This window comes from Kogia breviceps, chromosome 6 (genome assembly GCF_026419965.1).
Source record: "Kogia breviceps isolate mKogBre1 chromosome 6, mKogBre1 haplotype 1, whole genome shotgun sequence".
NCBI lineage: Eukaryota > Metazoa > Chordata > Mammalia > Artiodactyla > Physeteridae > Kogia > Kogia breviceps.
Genome location: NC_081315.1, coordinates 119,840,755 through 119,856,860, shown reverse-complemented (window position 1 = coordinate 119,856,860; position 16,106 = coordinate 119,840,755). Strand labels below are relative to the sequence as shown.

The 16,106-nt window shown below is 39.0% G+C and overlaps 1 pseudogene; it reads left to right on the top strand.

Moving 5' to 3' along the window:
- Positions 1 to 6,046: 6,046 nt before the first annotated feature.
- Positions 6,047 to 8,470, top strand: LOC131758206 (E3 ubiquitin-protein ligase MARCHF7 pseudogene; annotated as a pseudogene).
- Positions 8,471 to 16,106: the final 7,636 nt, after the last annotated feature.

Genomic DNA, 16,106 nt, shown 5'->3' with positions numbered 1-16,106 from the left:
CCTATTCCCTTTTATTAAGGCCCTTTGAGAAATACACACCCCTTTCTCCTTAGTTCCACCACCCCATTCATTTATGATGCCAAGACTTCTTAGAAAAGTATCATGCCAGAATTTCTTTCTCCCAAAAGGAGGAAATAATTCTAGGATTTGACAATAGTCGTCAAAGCAGCCAACCAGGGAATTAAATGACCCTTTGATGTCTTTTATTCGTTCCATCTCTTACAGTACTATAGCTGATTTTGGAAATACTGATCAATTTGTCCCTTTTGAATCATGTATCACCCTCCTCGTGGGCAAAATCTCCAACTGATCCTGGAAAAATTCACAGTACACCTCCCATCAAGATTCAAATAGATCCCTCAGAACCTCTCCCCAGAAATAATCAATATCCTATAAGTAAAGAAGCCTTTGGAGATATAAAGCCCATAATAGAAAATTGCAAAGCTCAAGACCTCATTATCCCTTGTACTAGTCCCTGTAATACTTCTGTTTTACTGCTCAGAAAACCTAAGGGCAAAGGGTGGAGATTTGCCTTCATACCCTGCTGTTTCTAACCCTCACACTCTTACTAACACCCACTTCCACCAAAAGCAAATTCTTGGGACAGCATTGGCTTTTTAAAATTTATTTATTTATTTTGGCTGCATTGGGTCTTTGTTGCTGTGCGTGGGCTTTCTCTAGTTGTGGTGAGCAGGGGCACTCTTCACTGCGGTGCACGGGCTTCTCATTGTGGTGGCTTCTCTTGTTGTGGAGCACGGGCTCTAGGTGCACGGGCGTCAGTAGTTGTGGCACGTGGGCTCAGTAGTTGTGGCGCACGGGCTTAGTTTGCTCCACAGCATGTGGGATCTTCCCAGACCAGGGATAGAACCCCTGTCCCCTGCATTAGCAGGCGGATTCTTAACCACTGTGCCACCACGGAAGTCCCAGCAAATTCTTAACTGTAACTGACTTATGCAGTGCATTCTTTAGTATTCTAGTTGATAAAGTTAACCAATACCTCTTCGTGCTCACTTGGGGAAAAAAAAATTCACCTGAACAGTAATGCCTCAGGGTTTTACTGAGTCTTTATTTCCCAGTAATTCTGAAGGCTGACCTGGATGATATAAAGTTCCCTAGGGTTTCTACTTTGTTGAAATATGTGGCTGATTTTCTTCTTTGCTCTCCTTCTCAAGCCTCTTCACAAGAAGCCAGCATCCATTTGCTAAAGCTTTTAGTCTTAAAGGGACATAAGTTCACCAAGGAAAAATTGCCATTTGCCCAAACCTGGGTTTGATTGACATTTAGGACATCTGATATCAGAACAAGGGCTACACCTAAACTGAGATAAACTTCACAGTGTCCTAAGTTTCCCAAAACCCCAAATTAAGTGCCAACTGCAAGGTTTTCTTGGGCTACTTAGTTATTGCTGAAATAGGCCAAATCTTATGGCTATAGATTGGCCAATCTATTGGCCAAATCTTAATCTCTTATGGCCAAATCTCTGTTTTACTAAAAACAACAACCCAATTTTATGGGAAGAACTGGATGACATAGACTTTAAGACCTTAAAGCAAAGTTTGATGAACCCACGTATCCTTTGGCATCCCAATGATCAGATTCCCTTTTTCCCCTTTGTAATGATAATGAAGGGAACGCCCTTGGGGGTACTCATTCAAAAGCACAGGAACTAGGGCTTCCCAGGTGGCGCAGTGGTTGGGAGTCCGCCTGCCGATGCAGGGGATGCGGGCTCGTGCCCTGGTCCGGGAGGATCCCACGTGCCGCGGAGCGGCTGGGCCCGTGGACCATGGGCCGCTGGGCCTGCGCGTCCCTCTGCAGCCGGAGAGGCCGCAACAGTGAGACGCCCGCGTACCGCAAAAAAAAAAAAAAAAAAAAAAAAAAAAAAAACCAAACACAGGGACTACCACTGATCTATAGGGTATTATGGCCAGCAACTCACCCTGTGGCACAGGGATAATCCCCTTGCCTTAGAGCCATTACTGCCACTGGCCTTTTGGTTAAGGCCACTGAGAAAATCATGGGATCCCTTTGTTTTTGTACCTCATGCAGTAGAAGCCCTCCTGAATTCTCATCACACGCAACAGTTCTTAGCCAGCTCACTCCTATGAAGTCCTTTTGTTAACTGCTCTTCACATAACTCTTTACATTGTTGTCACCTTAACCCTGATACTCTTCTCTGTGTGATGAAGTCCCTCATGACTGCTTAACACTGACTGATGACCTCTTGACTCCTTGTGATGATCTGTGAGAAATTCTTTTGGGTAATGCTGATTTCTCATGGTTCACTGATGGTTCTCGTTTAAATATTGTGCTGGGTATGCTATTGCAACTTCTTTCAATATTGTAGAGACAGCATATTTACCTGTGGTTACTGTGGCTTAACAGACTAAATTATACACTCTTACACAGGCTTGTACTTTCGCCAAGGGCAAAACTACCAATATTTATATTGACAGTAGGTATGCTTCTGGAATATTTTATGGTTTGGGGATGTTGTGGAAGCAGTGTGGCTTCCTTACTTCCAGTGGAAATAAAATTAAAAATGGCCCCTATGTTCAGGAATTATTGGATGCAATACTTTTACCTTCCACTTTAACTGTTATTAATATTCTGAGGCATTCTAAACTTGACTCTCTGGAAGCTAAGGGCAATCAACTTGCTGACATTTCCACAAGTTATGCTGCCTATAAAGGAACCAGCAGCAGCCAAACTTCCACCGTGGTCCAAAGGCATATTTCCCCAAAAGATAACTTAGAAAAACTGGCTAGAGAAGTCCAACAATTGGCCTCAGAAAGGGAAAAATAAGATTGGAAATTCAACAATTGTTTGATAAAAGAGATAAAGCTCTGGTCTTCTGCCCATTTTAAAACTGGGTTGTTTGAGGTTTTCTTGATGTTGAGTTGTATGAGCTGTTTATATATTTTGGATATTAACCCCTCATTGGTCATATCATTTGCAAATATTTCTCCCGTTCAGTAGGTTTTCTTTTCATTTTGTTGATGATTTTATTTGCTGTGCAAAAGCTTTTAAGGTTAATTAGCTCCCATTTGTTTATTTTTGCTTTTATTTCCTTTGCTTTAGGAGACAGATCCAAAACTATTGCCATGATTTATGGCAAAGAGTGTTCTGCCTATGTTTTCCTCTAGGAATTTTATGGTTTCTAGTCTTGCATTTAGGTCTTTGATCCATTTTGATTTTATTTTTGTATAGGGCATCAGAGAATGTTCTAATTTCATTCTTTTACATGTAGCTGTTCAGTTTTCCAGCACCACTTATTGAAGAGACTGTCTTTTCGCCACTGTGTATTCTTGCTGCCCTTTGTCATAGATTAATTTACCATAAGTGTGTGGGTTTATTTCTGGGCTCTCTATTCTGTTCCATTGATCTTTGTCTGTTTTTGTGCCAGTACCATACTATTTTGATGTGTAGCTTTGTAGTATAGTATGAAGTCAAGGAGTGTGATTGCTCCAGCTCTGTTCTTCTTTATCAAGATTGTTTTGCCTATTTGGGATCTTTTGTCTTTCCATACAAATTTAAAAATTATTTGTTCCAGTTCTGTGAAAATTGCCATTGGTGTTTTGATAGAGATTGAATTGAATCTGTAGATCATCTTGGGTAGTATGGTCATTTTAACAACATTAATTCTTCCAACCCCTGAACACAGTACATCTTCCCATCTGTTTATATCATCTTCAATTTTTCATCAGTGTCTTATAGTTTTCTGAGTACAGGTCTTTTACCTCCTTAGATAGGTTTATTCCTAGGTATTTTATTCTTTTTGATGTAATTGTAAATGAGATTATTTCCTTAATTTTCACTCTGATAGTTCATTGTTAGTGTATAGGAATGCAAGTGATTTCTGTGCATTAATTTTGTATCCTGCAACTTTACCAAATTCATTGATTAGATGTACTAGTTTTCTGGTGGCATCTTTAGGATTATCTATGTATAGTATCATGTCATCTGCAAACAGTTGACAGTTTTGCTTCTTCCTTTCCAATTTGGATTCCTTTTATTTCTTTTTCTTGTCTGATAGCTAGGACTTCCAATACTATGTTGAAAAAAAGTGATGAGAGTGGGCATCCTTGTCTTTTTTCCTAATCCTAGAGGAAGTGCTTTCAGCTTTTCACTGTTGATTATGATGTTAGTTGTGTGTTTATTATATGGCATTTATTATGTTGAGGTATGTTCCCTCTATGCCCACTTTCTGGATAGTTTTTATCATAAATGATTATTGAATTTTGTCAACATATTTCCAAAGAAGACATACAGATGGCCAACAGCTACATGGAAAGATGCTCAACATGGTTAATTATCAGAGAAATGCAAATTAAAACCACAATCACCTCAGAATGACTATCATCAAAAAGAGCACAAATAACAAATACTGGTGTGGATGTGGAGAAAAGGGAACCCTTGTACACTGTTGGTGGGAATGTAAATTGGTATAGCCACTATGGAAAACAGTATGGAGGTTTCTTAAAAAACTAGAAGTAGAACTACCATATGACCCAGCAATTCCACTCCTGGGTATTTATCACATTCTCTCTCTCTCTCTCTCTCTCTCTCTCTCTCACACACACACACACACACACACACACACACACACAAAGAAAACACCAATTTGAAAAGATACATGCACCCCGATGTTCAGCAACATTATTTACAATTGTCAAGATATGGAAGCAATGTTAAGTGTCCATCAACAGATGCATGGATAAAGATGTGGTATACACAAACACACACACACACACACACATCTCTCTCTCTCTCTCTATGTATACACACACACACACACACACACACACACACAAAATGGAATATGACTCAGACATAAAAAAGAATGAAATTTTGCCATTTGCAACAACATGGATGGACTTGGAGGGTATTGTGCTAAGTGAAATAAGTCAGAGAAAGACAAATACTGTATGATATTACTTATATGTGGAATCTAAAAAAATAAAACTAACTATTGAATATAACAAAAAAGAAAAAGACTCACAGAGAGAATAAACTAGTCATTACCAGTGGGGAGAAGGAAAGGAGGAACGGCGAGATAGGGGTGGGAGATTAGGAGGTACATACTACTATGTATAAAATAAGTAAGCTACAAGGCTATATTGTACAACACAGGGAATATAGCCAATATTTTATAATAACTAGAAATGGAACACAACCTTTTAAAACTGTGAATCACTATGTTGTACACTTGAAATTTATAAATATTGTACATCAACTATATCTCAATTAAAAAAATTTTTGAATGCCTGTTTAAAAAAAAAAACAAGCAGAAAAAATGGGTGGCAATTAAAAGGGGGTATGGAGTTAAAACAAAAGAGAGAGAAAGCTCTGGTTTGGACAAAATAACAACCCATGGAATAACAACCCAGGAATGACTCTGTCATTCCTACTCCTAACCATTGTACATGCATTAAACCATTGGTCTACTGACAAAATGGTAGCATTCATAAATCAATATTGGTTGGGAACCATTAACAAGACTGCAAAAACTGCTTACCTCACTTATCCCATTTGTCTGAAGTACAACCCAGGGAAGCATGTTTGTACTGCTCCCGAAATTTCAAACTGTCTAATGGAACATTCAAGATCTGGCAGATGGATTTCATACAACTGCGTCTGTCTCATGGATATAAATTTATTTTAGTCATGTCTATATGTTTTCACACTGGACTGAAGCCTTCATTTGCAGACAGGCTACTACCTCTTCTGTGGCTAAAATCCTTTTGGAAAAGATTATCCCTACCTGGGGAACTCCTCTTGAATTTCATGATCTAGGAACCCATTTTACTTGTCAGGTACTTTGTCAAATCTGTACTGTTTGGCTGGTTTTACAACACTTTCAATGTGCTTGCCACCCTCAATCCTCTGGTTTAGTTGAATACACTAATGGCATTATTAAAACTCAACTGGCAAAATTTGTAGATGCCCTCCAAACACCACAGCCAAAAGCATTACCATTGGTCCTTTTAAATCTTAGACTCACCCCTTTTGGAACTTATAAACTCTTACCCTTTGAGACAGTCACAGGATGCCCCACGGTCTCTTGGCTCCTACCTCTTTTAACCCCCCAACAGGTAAAAGGAGAGATACTTTAATAATGCAAAGGCCTAATTGCTTCTAAAAAATAACCATGTTTTGGTAGAGTAGTCTTATCATGGTGTGCTCTCAGGAGACGAAGACCTTAAGCATCACACTTAAGCAACCTGGAGATTTGGTCTATTGGAAAAGATAGCTTCAGAAGGACTCTTCAGTCTCACTGGAAAGACCCCTATCAGGCACTGCTAACCAACCCTTGTGCTGTCAAACTCCAGGGAACAGATTCTTGGATTCATGTGACACACCTAAAGAAAATGTTGAATGCTGACTGGACCTGCACATCATCTGGTGACCTGAAAGTAAAGATTTCTGGAATTAAAGCAGGTGGCATCTGATGATACAGCTTTTCCAAGCTATCCAGACCCGGCCTGTTGGAAGTTTTTCTGCCAAACCATTGCTGATAACATAATGTTTCAGATGATCTCCAAGGTCTATGATCTTGATCCCATATAAACTTTGGATAAAAAGTACCTGAGAAGTTGGGTGGATGCCATTGTGCTTCGCGGCAGCCTCTTCTGCCCCTGTTAGAGGCCTCGAACTCTGAGGAGGAAGGCGGCGATGTGATCGCTGGGAGCGGGACGCGCCCTGTTCAGTGCCAGCTCTGGAGCAGGTCTACATCAGCATCAACATCTGCATTACCATTTCAGTCTACATGGTACAGTGAGTCTGAGATAACTCAGGGAGCACGCTCAAGATTGCAAAACCAGCAACAGGATCATGATTCAAAAAGACCTAAACTTTCCTGTACAAACTGTACATCTACCTCAGCTGGGAGAAGTGTTGGACATGGTTTAAATGCAGTATCAGATGTTCAAGACAGAGTTCCTTCTTCACATTCACAAGGAGCAAGGCCAAAAGAGAACTCATTGAACACTTTGCAATTGAACACATCATCTACAAATCACCAAATGCCTTCTGAACATCAGACCATACCATGTTCTAGGGACTCTGGTAGAAATTCTTTAAGATCAAATTTTTCTCCAAAAGAATTAGAATCTCCCCAAAGCAGTATACAGCCTGGATTTTCTTATATTTCAAATAGAGGTGAAACGTCAACTATAGGCAGTTCAAATAGGGTTGACTCATCTCAAAGATCATTTCAAGAATCTTCTGACAATGAAGGTAGACATATAACAAGGAGATTGCTGTCACGTATAGCTTCTAGTATGTCATCTACTTTTTTTTCATGAAGATCTAGTCAGGACTCCTTGAATATAAGATCATTGGGTTCTGAGAATTCTTACATTTCTCCAAGGATCTTGACAGCTTCACAGTCTTGTAATGCAGCATCAGCTTCTGATGGTCCTGATAATAGGGCATCCGAAGCTTCTCAGGGATTTCGATTTCTTCGGCGAAGATGGGGTTTGTCATCTCTTAGCCAAAATCATAGCTCTGAGCCAGATTCCCAAAAATTTAACCAAGAATCTGAAGGTAGAAATACAGGACCATGGTTATGTTCCTCACTTAGAAATAGATGCACACCTTTGTTCTCTAGAAGGAGGCGAGAGGGACGAGATGAATCGTCAAGGATATCTACCTCTGATATACCATCTAGATCTCATCATATTTTTAGAAGAGAATCAAATGAAGTGGTTCACCTTGAAGCACAGAGTGATCCCCTTGGGGCTACTGCCAGCAGACCACAAGCATCTGCGGCATCAAGCAGTGCTGCTACGGGTGGCTCCATATCAGATTCGGCTCACAGTGGACGAAGTACAGGAATAACAGGGATCCTTCCGGGTTCCTTATTCCGATTTGCAGTGCCCCCGGCACTTGGAAATAATTTGACCGACACTGTTATGATCACTGTAGATATTGTTCCTTCAGGTTGGAGTTCATCTGATGGAAGAAATGATAAAACTAAAAGTGTACCCTCAAGAGACCCAGAAAGACTGCAAAAAATAAAAGAGAGCCTCCTTTTACAGGACTCTGAAGAAGAAGGTGATTTATGTAGAATTTGTCAGATGGCAGCTGCATCATCCTCTAACTTGCTGATAGAGCCATGCAAGTGCACAGGAAGTTTGCAGTATGTCCATCAAGAGTGTATGAAAAAATGGTTACAGGCCAAAATTAACTCTGGTTCTTCGCTAGAGGCTGTAACCACCTCTGAACTCTGTAAAGAGAAGTTGCAGCTTAACCTGGAGGATTTTGATATTCATGAACTACATAGAGCTCATGCAAATGAACAAGTTAGTATATTTTGCCTAATTTACCTTGCTTCAAAGGATGATTCTGAAGAAGATGGAGACCATAACAGAACATTTGATATTGCCTAACTTCATATGAGACAAATGGATGATCTGTGAACAGTGTTTATTAAAACTGGCAATTAAGTATGAATTAATTTTCTGGGGAAATACCTACTGAATACATTTACTCTCTCTCTCTCTCTCTCTCTATATATATATATATATGATACCATATATATAATGAATATATATATATATATATATACACACACACACACATATTATGCATGTATATATATGTTCATTCTCAAGTGTTGCTGAATTTAAATTCTGCTGGGCCTTTTAACATGGCCAGTGAATCTACTGTTTATAAACTGGTAATTAAAAGTATTTTTATTTTAGATGAGTGGGGAAAGTGTTACCCTTGTTTTAAATATCTAAGCAATGCTGACAGCCCTTTTTTGTGTGTGATTACTGTAGTTATGTTTATGAAAAAAGGTTGATGTTTTAGTCTCGTTAGTGAAAAAAGTGGGACAAAATATGCTTTTAGACTAAATTGCCAAATGGCACCTAATTATTTTTCTTTTTAAGATGCCTTAAGTTGTGGTCTCATTTTCATAATCATTTGCTTCCAGTGTTAAAAAAAAAAGAATGGGGAGAAAGTTAAGAAGAGCATTCATTATATTAAGTTTTCAAATTTAATTTGAATTCTAAATTCACTTAGCAATGAAATCTAATTTTTAAAATATATAAAAATAAAGTGTACAAATGGATGAATTTTTGTATTGATATGCAAAATGCAGATTATATTTGATAGGCCATAGTATGTAGATATTCCTTTTAGGAATATTACAGCTATAAATTATATCAGAATTGCCAGTCAGATGCTATTTGGTTAAAAATATTATTGCAGTGTCAAGTTAATGAAATATTTTAAAATCCCACATTCAGAGTTTAAAACACTGGTTTTCAATGTGTTTTTTAGTGTTGTCACTTCTTTATAGATAAATATGATATAAATAACCTGTTTGGATCCTGCTCATTTTTAACTGTTCCTTGCTAATTCTAAGCATTTATTTGATGACTTAAAATTTTTCACTACATTTGGAGAAGAGATGAACATTAACTGTTCACCATACTGTGGTCCTGAGTTGTGTATATGTCCATAACACTGTATATTTTCTCTGTCAACACCCTTAGGATACACTTAAAAATGCCTTCAGGCGGGTTTCAGGTTAAATAAAGTCTTTTGTCAAGCTACTTTTTCAGAACCTAAATAGAAACCATGTAATTTCTCACATGTGAATCAGCAGTTTGCCCACATTCAGTCAGATTGTTGGTCTTAATGTAAAACTTTGGCTTGAAATAAAGTGCATACTGATTGATTTACTTTATAAAAAAAAAAACAAAAAGTACTTGAGAATTCTCCCTCCTATCCCTCATTGTTACTCACATGTAACCTCAAGAGGTTTCCAGTCTATGCACTTTTCCTCTGACATGGGACACTATACCCAGAAAAGGTCCTTCCTGGCATCGAGGGATAAAAAACTGCTAAGAACTGGAAAACCTAACTCAATGAGCAATGCTTTCAGAGAGAGAGAGAGAGAGAGAGAGAGAGATCTTGATCAAAAGGGGGGCAAGTAAAAATTAATAAACTGAAACTTCAGTTAAAATAGTGTTGGGAGTCCAGAAGGGGGAGTGTTCAAACCCTAAGGTGATAGTGGAGACCAACAGGAAGAAGAAAGACTTCCTCTTCTTGCCTGGCAAGAGCTCAGCCAATGAGAGACTGTCACGACTCAGCTAATGAAAAGCCACTATACTTTGAACTCTCAATTCCTGCAATAGACTCTGTGTACTATAGACCTCCCAACTTCCTTTCCCCCCTCTCTAAAACAGTTTTCCTCTCCTTTTTGCTGAGGGGTCGGGGTAGGGTACTCAAATGTAGCTCACCGTGATTGCTCATGAAATTCTTTGTTGACCTTGAATAAGCTCATTTTTTGCTGGAGAAATAACTGGCAGTCTATTCGTTTTAGGTCAGTAAATGTTAGAGTGAGGATACAGTCCTAAACTGGGTCACATAGACCTGTGTGAAAAGAGATTGCTGGTGAAAAAAGAGAGATGAGCCTGGATCAACAGCAATGTGCTGTGCTGTACATGTCTTTCCATGCTTGTTTCCAGAGATATGCTGGATGCCTTTAAAGAGCAGAAGATGAATGAAGGATTGAAGCCCCAGGAGGACAAAATTCCAAAAAGTGACTGACAGAGTCAAATAATACAGAAAAGTTAAAAAACAAAACAAACCAGGACAGAAAGATGTTCAACCAGACAGGTTGCTTTTGTTGCAAGTAATAGAAAATGGAATATAAACTGGCTGAAAAACAAAAACTAAAAAAAGATTTGTCCACACAACTTCTTCGAGAAAGGCTTCATCAAGATTCTGGATCTTTCTCTGAAAATCTCTAGGCTTTGCCATCCTCCCTGTGTTTGGTTTATCCTCAGCTTGACTTTTCTCATGACTGCTAGAGACCACTGGGTCACTTTCTGGGAAAGAGAAGATTTAGCTTCCTTAACCACTAACTAAAAGTTCTGACCTTTGCCTTGACTGGATCACTTCTAGACCAGTAGCTGGGCGAATGCTTTGCACTGTAGAAAGAGGGATGGGATAATTGGTTTTTAAAAAAATCCCTTTCAAATCCGATGACTAAATAGTGGGAGAAGAATGGTTCACCATTTGAGAAACTACAACTCCAGGCTTCATTGTCCTCCTGCCTAGTGACCTCAGCTAAAAGAATACAGGTTTCCCTTGCTATCCGACAGTAGAGTGTTCCTATGTAATGTTTCGTGAGCTGAAGTGGTGTAAAGCAAAGAAGCAATTATTTTAGGACACCTCTTGCTAGTGAATGCACAACATAAATCTCCATAAGGCACAGATGCTCACATACACAGTTCAAAGCTTTGGAGGCTAGATGAGATACTGGGTGTAGTTCCTAGGGAAGGAGCTTGGCAGTGCCACTGTCACTGCTCAGAGTGCACAACTGCCTTTGTTACAGCTCGCTGCAAAACAAACCCTGAATGCTATTTTCACTTTTTGCCTTTGACTAAAAGCAGAAGTCCTCTTTGGATTTCTTTTGGTTAGTAAAAACAGGTACTAATGTAGGCCTTTAGTAAAAGTGAAGTGGCATAAAGCAAACCTTCCAAAAGCAGGGCATACCTGTACACCTCCTTCCAGTGAAAGTTCTAGCTAGGTAGGTCTCTGGATTGGTTCATATGCCTTTTCTGAACCAATCTCAGAGGATAAGGGCGTGAAATATTCTGATCGGAGGGCCAGGGTTGTGTGTTTGCAGCTGTAGAAAGATGGGAAAGGTCAGCACTTACCCAAACCATATGGAATGAATTCCCCATAGCTAACATAGTTTGCTCCAGTCAGTTTGCTTGATTAACGGAGTGATACCATTGTTATAAAATGTTCTCCATTTTCTGCTTTAGAGAATATTTCTATATTCATCCTTTGTAGAACTTTAAAAAGTATACTTTTATAATCTGTAGACCTGTATTTTTAAAACCTCATCTTCCCTTCATTCTTATGTAAAGGATTGGTGACTTCTTTATTGGTAATCTGTAAATTCCTTCAAAACAGTAGTTTTTTTGTTTGTTTGTTTGTTTAAAATTTTAAAGGGGTTTCTCTTCAAGATTTCTTATTGTCAGTCTAATCATGGTTTTTCAGTAGTGTGCTAGAGCTAGCTCTTTCTGACTCTCTAGAGTCAATAGCTGAATATTCAGGAATTTGTGAGCTGATTGTTAAACCATTAGTACCTTGAAAGGTCCAAGGGGAAGTATTTACACCATGGAAATTGGCAATGATACAACTTAGGATCTCCCTCTGCCACCCAGCCCCCCACCCCCACCCCGCCCCCTGCCCTCCCCAGCCCCCCTGCCCCTACCCTCCACAAGACAGTTAGCCAGTTGCGACTAGTATGCTACTAGTCTTATATCCTTTTTTTTTTTTTTTTTTTTTGCGGTACGCGGGTGTCTCCCGTTGCGGAGCACAGGCTCTGGATGTGCAGGCTCAGTGGCCATGGCTCACAGGCCCAGCTGCTCCGTGGCATGTGGGATCTCCCCAGACCGGGGCATGAACCCGTGTCCCCTGCATCGGCAGACGGACCCCCAACCACTGCGCCACCAGGGAAGCCCAAAACATATTATTATAAAAGGTTTTTCTTGCATTACAGTTCATCCTCTAGGGGGTAAACTTTAATTCCAGTTAGCAAATTTGGTCTGCATTATTACCCAGAAGCTCTAAAATTTGCATTTGAGGATTTAAAAGAATAAAATTATTAGGAGATTAAGTATCTTTCTTACATAATATTAAGTCCATTACATTTTTTCCCCCATTTCAAAACCTGAAAGTCTTAAAAAGGCAAGCCACAGATTGGGGGAACATATTTGCAAATAATACATCTGGTAAAGTATTTGCATCTGGACTATATAAAGAACACATAACTACTCAGTAATCAGAAGACAAATCACCCAATTTAAAAATGGGGAAATGATATGACTAGACATTTCACAAAGAAGATATATAAATATCTAATAAGCTCATGAAGAGATGCTCAACATTATTCGTCATTAGGAAGATGCAGCATAAGACGAAAATGAGATATTACTACTTACCCACTAAAATAGCTATAATAAAAAAGATTAAAAATATCAAATTTTTGTGAGGATGTGTAAAGATCGGAATTCTTATGTATTGCTGGTAGGAATGCAAAAGTAGTGCAGCTATTTTGGAAACAGTTTGGTGGTTCTTCAAAAAGTTAAACATAGAATTACCATATGACCCAGCTGTTAGAGAATTGGAAATGTGTTCACACAAAAATTTGCACATGACTGTTCATGGCAGCGTTATTTATATTAGCCAAAAAAGTGGAAACAACCCAGAAGTCCATCAAGTGATGAATGGATAAACAAAATGTGGTAAATCTACCTGTACATTCAGTAATAAATGGGAATAGTTACTGATACATGCCACAATATGGGTGAACCTTAAAACACTATGTTAAGTGAAAGAAGCCAAACACAGAAGACTACATATTGCATCCTTTTATTTATAAGAAATCTTCAGAAATGATAAATCTACAGAGAGAAAAAATAAATCAGTTATTGCCTGGGCCTGAGAGTAGGAATGGGAGTGACTGCAAATAGGCACCAGGGAATTTTTGGGGGTGATGGAAATGTTTTTAAATTAGATTTTGATGGTGGTTGTACAGGTCTATAAATTTACTAATAATCATTGTATACTTACAATGGGCAAATTTTAGAATATGTTAATTATGACTCAAGGTGTTTTAAAAAGCCTGAAAATCACAAGTGCACTTATATATTTCTCATTAATAAATGAAAGTAATAAATAAGTATTCAAGGTATTTAACCTTTCAGTCTTCAGATTCTTTCAATCTTTAATGAGGAAAGTGGGTCTAGAAACATTCGATAAGTGTACTTGTCTAAAGAATAAAATATTTACCACTTTGCAGTTTCAGAAACTGGCTTCCTGAATGAAAATATTTTTGAGTTACATTATAATCCAATGACTACTTATGCAGAAATCAAAACAAGAAAACTGAGAGATACTGCCTATAACATGTTTGCCAAAGCAGAAAAAATGTTAACGATATGAAGACATGATTAAATAAAAACACTCACACACAGACACAGAGGAAGGGATTTATTTTCAAAAGGATAACTTGGACTTTCTTTACCTAATCTTATTCTGTGGGCTACTGAAGGAGGCAGTGAATGAAGATTTACCACCCAATGGCAAAAAGGCCATCAAAACCTGACATAAACTATCCAGGAGAGATTACTATTTATCTTTTTTATAGTATTTTCAAGTATGGCACATTATGATTTCCTTTTGGCATTCCTCTTGTTATTTTATTGTTCTGATAATCAGAAAGTCATCCTTTGTGCCATTTGAATTAAAAACCTTCTACACCTTACCTTGGGACAGAAATAGGGAAAAGCTTTGGCTCTGTTCTGAAAATGTGCTGTGGCTGAACAGACAGCAGTAATTTCTAAGTTTCTACTGACTCCTGGGCTGTGTAATGGGAGGCCCTGAGATGAGTTTGAAATAGAGTTGGAGTGACTTCAGTTTTTCCACATAAGAAAAGATGACTTTTTTTTTTCCTATGTGGGTTGGTACCAGGAAGAGAAGAGCTAAAAGCAGGAGGCAGTTGTAGAAATGATCACAGGGCTTTTTAGGAACAAGAATTTAAAACTTTATTTTTCAGATGTTTATATTTCTCCAGAGTAAAGTCCCTCTATATTCCCCAGAACTTGACAAAGTCAGCTCTTCTCAAAAGCATGTATGAAAGTATGTACATAAATGTTTGTTTTGGGTGGTTGAAGGGATGAGACATAGAAAGCAAAAACAGAAGCTGAGTTCCTTGGGTGAACCCATTTAGGCTGAAGAGTTAGCAAATGCAAAGTGGTAATTCAGTAGATGCAGAACCAGAAATGATCATAGGACCTTAAGCTTCCTGAAAATTCTTAGACATTTGGGAGAGAGTAAAACTCCTTGTTAATGGGTTAAAAAGAAAGCATCAAAACATTTTGTTTGTATTAACACATACTATTTCTTTTGTTTTCAGAGTGCAATGAAGAGGTGTATGGTGAGACATATGTATTGTGAAATACTTGGATGTACCTCCTCCTTTGGCTGTATGAATACTATAAACCTGACACGAGAAAAATTTTTAGAGAAGAGAATTGGCATCTGTGTAGGTGTTTAAAACTGCCCTATAGTAATATTGAAACCGTGCACCTCAGACTGGGACTTGAACCCATGTGCTGGGACTTGAACCCGGCCAAAACCCACGGTCTTACAACTGAGATCACACACCTGGCTGGTTTCAGGATTTAATGAATCTCAGGTTCTTGATGTCACATCTCAGAAAGAATTCAGTGAGAGATAAAGTGATAGGTAAGAAGTGGATTTATTTAGAGAGAAACACACTGCACCGACAGTGTGTGGGCCATCACAGAAGGCGAGAGCAGCCTTGGGAGAAACACACCCTACATACAGCGCGTGGGCAATCTCAGAAAGTGAGAAAGGCACCAGGATATGGGATTGTCAGTTTTTATAGAGGTGGGTAATTTCATAGGTTAATGAGTGGGAGGAGTATTCCAGCTATTTCGGGAAGGGGTGGGGATTTCCAGGAGTTGGGCCACTGCCCACTTTTTGATCCTTATGGTTGGCCTTGGAACTGTCATGGCGCCTGTGGGTGTGTCATTTAGTTGATGATGTGTTACAGTGAGTGTATACTGAGGCTCAAGGTCTAGTGGAAGTCGACTTGTCTGCCATCTTGGATCCATTTGGTTCTAATCAGTTTATGTCATGTCCTCGGGCTATGTCATTCTTTCAGAGGTTGTGACCTGTCTCCTTCCCTCCTGTTTCAGTATTACCTTTCACCTTGCAACAATATTAGGTGAATGAAGCCAGACATAGTTTATGCTTTTAGGATACCTGCAGTATAATTTATGAATTATATTCACTTCTGTGTATCCCCAGGTCTGCTCTCCAATGCTACTCTATTCACTCTCACTCTGCTAACTGATTTCCCTGGTAAGAAATTCCAGATTTCTCAGGACTTCCGTGGTGGTGCAGCGGTTAAGAATCTGCCTGCCAATGTAGGGAACCTGGGTTCGAGCCCTGGCCCGGGAAGATCCACATGCCTCGGAGCAACTAAGCTCGTGCGCCACAGCTACTGAGCCTGTGCTCTAGAGCCCATGAGCTACAACTACTGA